The sequence below is a fragment of the Myotis lucifugus genome, unplaced genomic scaffold, assembly GCF_000147115.1.
Source record: "Myotis lucifugus unplaced genomic scaffold, Myoluc2.0 scaffold_567, whole genome shotgun sequence".
NCBI lineage: Eukaryota > Metazoa > Chordata > Mammalia > Chiroptera > Vespertilionidae > Myotis > Myotis lucifugus.
Window position 1 is genome coordinate 168,445 of NW_005871615.1, and position 6,110 is coordinate 174,554.

A 6,110-nucleotide genomic window follows, 5' to 3' on the forward strand; every position below is an offset into this window, starting at 1 on the left:
AGCCTGTGGTCCTACTGGTCCCGCTCCTGCAAGCCTAAGAGCAAAGCCGACAGCCCGGGTCCAGGCTGAGTGCTCAACCCAGAGCGTCCACACCCGCTGCGTGCAGGGTCCACCAGCTCCAGGCGCCTCCGTGCAGGGCTGCCCGCTTCCAGCGCGGGCCCAGTGCCCTGCTGGGGCCACCCCCTACCCTCGTGGAGCTTGAAGTCCAGCAGCCGGCGAGCGACGAGGAGAGGAAAGGAGTCAGGTCTTCATTCTCCCAAGTCCTCTCTTGAGAGCAGCCGTGCCTGAGATGGTCCAGAAGGCCCAGGTTCGAATTCCGACTCCTCTATGCCCTAGCTCCGCAGCCTTGGGCGAGGAGGCCCCTGGCCTCTCTGAGTCTCGGCCCTGAAGCCTCGTCGGTTACGTAGGTGGGTGTGAGGGTCAGACAAGACAAGGATTGTGGGAGAGTCGGTAGATGGAGTGAGCTCATGGGATGCCAGCGGTTCTTCCTGCTTCTTTGGCACCAGCCACCATTTCTGGGAACCTCCCTGCACCCCCACCCGGGTACCCGCTCACTGCTGTCCTTCCGGAAGGAAGAAGTATTTAGAATAGACCCTCCCAGAGGATGGAGTGGGACCATGTCGCTAGAGTCCCCACAATCAGTGACACAGATGCATTTCCCTATAAAATAAAATTGCTCCCTCCTCAGGGCAGAGTGTGGCGGGGAAGCAGCGTCACCGGGGAGCGCAGTTTCTCCAGGGATTGCAGCCGAAAGTTTGTTTCAAAGCTCCGGAAGGGGCAAGGCTGGCTTCTGACGCCTTCCTGTCGAGGCCAGAGGTCAGGCGTGGACATCGGCCAGAAGCAGGGAGGAGAGGCAGGGCTGGGGCAACTCTTCAACACGGACAGATGGAGGCCAAGACACAATGTCAGCCACAGGATCAGCAGGAGGACAAAACTGTCCCAGCCTGAACTAGCCAGAGCCCGACAGAAAGAATACCAACCCCGAGAGGATCACCAGCATCGGCTCTATGCTGCCATATGCTGCCCATTGCTGCTGAGGGCCCTCTGTCTCCGAGGGCTCCTGGCAGCTGGTGGATGTCTTCTCAGAACACACATTTATGTACTAAGAGTCCATAGCAGAGAGAATAGGACAGAGTTCACAGTCCCCCTTAAGAGTGAGGTGGGCTTGGGAAGGATAGTGAGAATCTAATCTGGCCACTGCCTGGCAATTTTTAGCAACAAAAGGAGCCACATCAGGGAAAACTGTTAATTTTAAGTATTGGAGAATTCCAAGTCTGAGTAGTAGAGATTTCCCCCCTTAAATTTCGTCTAATTTGTTTCATCTTCTTGTAACTTGCACCCATGCGTCGCAGAGAGCTGGGCCCTCTTGAGTCAAGTAGAATGAATGGAAGTCCCTCTGGATTTCCTGGAAGTTTCCCTGCAGTTAGAACTGGTTAGAAACCCCGACTGGCACGAAGCTGTGAGCCTGCTCCCGAGCCTGTCTGAACCTCAGGACTCCTGTAAAGGTCAGAGAATAATAGGACCGATCGCACAATTGAGTCTTCTGCATTACACGGGAGGGGGCAGGTCAGGGCTCACACAGTCCCTGGCACATAAGAAGTGCCCAGTAGCAGTTCTTTTTTAAATATTTCTCAGGAGCCCAAATTCAGTGACAAAAATACTTCGTGAAGGGTTGGAAAATGAGGAGTTTATAGCCTGCAAAAGGGCCAAGCAGGGATAGGAACCCCTAAAGTTGAAGTGTTGTTCCCTAAAAGTCCCGATGCAGGGAGAGTTCACCCAGACATGTTATTTCTGGACATTCAACCAGTGCTCCTGTCCTACATGCAGGACAGCCCTTCAGGTCTTCTTTCCCCATCTTCCAGCTTCGTTTATCTAAATCTCTTTCTAGTGTTCCATGGGTCACCTCTGTTACAAGTTGAATTATGTCCCCCCTTCAAAAGAGACGTTAGAGCCCTAAATTGCCAGTGAGTGCAGATGCAGACTCACACCTGTGAATGTGCACTTATTTGGAATTGAGGGTCTTTACAGACAGAGTTTAGATGAGGTCATCGGTGAGCCCTAATCCCATGATTGGCATCCTTAAAGAAGAAGCAGAGAGGAGGCTGCTGTGTGAAGACACAGAGACCCAGGGAGAAAGGGGCCACAGGAAGATGAAGGTAAAAATTGGAGCGATGCTGCCATAAGCCAGGAACGCCCGAGGGCCATTGGAAGCTGGAAAAGGCAAGCAAGGATATTTTCCTTTAGGTTTTGGAGGGAGCAAGATCTGCTGCACCTTGATTTCAGACTTCTAGCCCCTAGAACTGTAAGATAATAAGTGTGTTTGTAACAGCAACCCTAAGAAACTCCCAGAGATGGTTGCCTAACATGCCGGAGAAAAGAGGAAAGGCATACGAACAAAACCAGTCATTGAGTGTCATGGCTGGGAGCCAATGTTTGCTCACTTATTCATTCAACAAACATCTGAATGCCTGTTCCTTGCAGGCACAGGTTAGATGCTGAGGATAGGATGAAGAGCAAGATAAGGCTCTGCTCTTTGGGAGCATTCATTTAGTAGGGGGTTGTAGAGCTCGGACAATTAACGGGGATAAATAACTGGAGAGTGCTAGAGGCCGGCTGGGGAGGAAATAAAACTGGGGGGTGTGATGTGGAAGGGAGTGCAAAGCAAGAGAAAGGATCTGAATGGCTCAGTGAAGCGAGTCTCAGAAGATGAGCTCTAAGTCATGAGTAGGAAGCAGTGCAGGAAGGTGGAAGAGCTTCACATAAAGGCAAGAGCATGTGCAAAAGCCCTGAGGTGGGCATACGCTGGGCATGTTTGAGGAAGAGCAGGAAGCGCAGTGCAGATTGGGATCATCCCGGCCACTTGCAAACTGCGACCTTAAGGAGTTATTTCCTCAGTTCTGCCAGCGAGGGCTGTGGCTCAGAGGGAGGCAACCTACCCCTCTGTGCCTTGGAAAAGGGCCAGGTCTCTAACAGCCGGTTAGGAATTTTGGGCTAACATTGGGGGAGGGGAGGCAAGGACAGGCAAATCTGCAGCGCTTCAAGACAATGCATAAACAGGACATCCAAGGCGGTGGCTTTTTTTGTTGTTGAAAACATTTCAGAAATGTCTAGTAATTTCTTTGACCTTCGTTTGCTCATCTGTGAAAGAGGGATAATAAATGCCTCTTTGCCCCGGTCCCCGAGCTCAATTCAGTTCTTCTCCCAGTCCTGGGGCGCAGGGCGTGGAGGCTGCAGGGTCCAATCCTGATCCCATTACTCCTCTGTACCAGCTGTGTGACCTCGGGCAAGTTACTGCCAGTCTCTGAGACGCTTTTCTTAACAGTAAAAAGGAGGGAGTGGAGCAACCTTCCATGGGGGTTGTCCGGCAGAGGACAGCGCCTGCGGCTAGGCTCAGATCCCAGCCGCCCTGCCTCCTTCCCTGGGGCTCCGGGTTGCTCACGCCTTGCTTCACCACCCACTGGTCTGCTGGAGGGGAGCGTTGAGCAGCGCACTGGGCATGCGCAGCCAGTAGAACCCGGGAGCCCGCCAGGACGCTGGCCCCGCCCGCAAGCGTAGTGCGCTGCAGTACCACCAACCGCCTGTGGCGTCGCTGCGCAGCTGCCCTGCTGGCTCCCGCGTAGAATTCTACCAGGCTCAGCCCGAGCTGCCGGCTGCCAGCTCTGCGCTCGCCGGGCTGTCAGGGCTGCATCCTGGGCTCCCCTAGCCCACGGCCCGCCGACCTGCCCCTGTGAGAATCTCGATGGGCTTCTTTGCTTTTGTTTCGCTTATTTTGCGGACCAGAGCTGGAGCAGGAGCGGTGGGGCTGGACTTGCAGCGCTGGCGGGATAGCCGAGGACTCCATGCAGCGCTGTGCACCGCCCCCTGGCCTCCCGTTGCGCAATCCTGACCTATGTCTGCAAGGCTTGCATTCAATCAAGTGCAATTATTGTCCTGGAGGATCACACAAGGCCGGGCGCAGAATAGGCCGGCTTCCAAGTCCAAGCTTGTCGGAGCCATCGGCGTCCCTTGCCCAGACCAGGGCTAGGCAAAGCTTGGCGGGGACAGGGGCGGCCCCCACTGCGGTTCCCCAGGGAGGGGATGGGTGCAGAAAGGGAGAGAAACGTTCATAGCAATTGGACACGAGGTGGGACCAGCAGAACAAGTAGAGGAATACGGGTGTGGTGTACTGACTGGGGGTGATCACTCCTGGCTCAAGCAGCGTCCTCGCCCCCAGCAGTAGACGCGGGTAGGTTCAAAAGGGATAGGAATGAGGGAAGACCTGGTCCTTCAATGTAGAGTTAGTCCTGCCCTACACTGCCTCCCCCAGTACCTCCTATGGCTGCTCCTCAGCCTGTGCCCGCTGCCACATGGGGCCCCTCTCTGCCCCGCTGACCACTAGGCTTCTCCTTCACCAAGACCCTTGATAGATGGATAGATGGCGGGCCCACCAGCACTTACCGGCAGTTCATGAGTACAGTGGTAGCAGACTTTTCTCAGCTGCTTCCCCAAATCTGTTTCTCCTTTTGTTCTTGGTAATAACCCTCCTCCAATTTCTTGCTACTTAGGAAAAAAGACCAAACGTGCACTTCTTGCTTGTAGCTACGTGTGTGACCAGCAATGGGAAGTAAGTAGAACCAGAGTATCCATGACATCCAGAAGTGTCCCTGAAGGAAGGGACATGCGACTCTTGGCCACTTTCCTCATCCTGCTGGCTTGGATGCAGGGATGAAGAGGCAATGGCTAGAGCTGGAGCAGCCACGTGGGCCATGAAGTGAATAGAACTGGCTGAGGATGGGGAGCCATAGGTAGGAGCCTGAGTCCCTGATAATCACGGACCCACCATAACTGACGCCCACTGCTCACTACCAGATTTAATTTACTTAAGAGGTAGATAGGCTTCTATATTTTGGATTTCCTCTCACTCACTGCAAAACCCAGAATGAACTGACCCAGTGTCGGTAGGGAAAGTAAAGGGTAGAAATGGGCCAAGCACGGGCCAACATGATATGAAAAATGAGCAGTTTATGTTGAATGATGTACAAACTCACACAGTTCAGCGGAAGCAACCTCTGAGAAGCCTGCAGAAGAAATAGAGGTATTCTTTCTCTTCCTACCCCGTCCCCTCACGAGTCCCCACATGTGAAGCCAGAGCCACTGCATCTTCGAGGATGCACATGGGAGGCTCTCACCGCTTTTATTAGAATCTCGGCGTGAAGGGGCACGCGCCCTCTTGCTCCCTTTAAAGTAAGTGGAGCTCGGTGTGCATCACATGGTTCCGATGCCCAGCTGAGCACATTTGGGATCAGGCACTCATGTGGCTCATTCCCTCAGCGGAGAACACTCCCCAGCAGGGCGCTCAGTGTGAAGTTTTGAGCCACGTCTTCACAATTGTGTGTTATTTAATAAGTACCCGCGGTGAGCAATGAGAAGGCAAAAAAGAATGCTGATGTTGAAATGCTGGAAAATGGGAGCTAAAATGGATAATTTTTCAGCATTTTCAAGCTTCATGATGAGCTTTCCTAGTGACCTGAGTTGCAGGTATATGTGACCTAGATTTATCGGTATTACACCAAACTTTTTTTAAAAAAGAGGTTTACCTTTTTAAATATATATATATATATATATATATATATATATATATATATATATAATTGATTTTTTTTACAGAGAGGAAGGGAGAGGGATAGAGAGTTAGAAACATCGATGAGAGAGAAACATTGATCAGCTGCCTCCTGCACACCCTCTACTGGGGATGTGCCCGCAACAAAGGTACATGCCCTTGACCGGAATCCAACCTGGGACCCTTCAGTCTGCAGGCCGACACTCTATCCACTGAGCCACACTGGCTAGGGCCACACCAAACTTTTTTTATTGTTATTTTCTAAACAACACAGTATAACAACTATTTACACAGCACGCACACTGTATTAGGTAGTGTAAGTAATGTAGAGATGATTTAAAGTGTGTGCGAGGATGTGCGGAGGTTAGACATATGTGAACATTATACCCTTGTATGTAGGGACTTGAGCATCTATGGATTTTGGTGTCCGAAAGGGTCCTAGAAACAATCCCCAGCAGATCCCCAGCGATGGCTGTAGCTTTAAACTCTTCCAACCTCTATTCAATGGGGT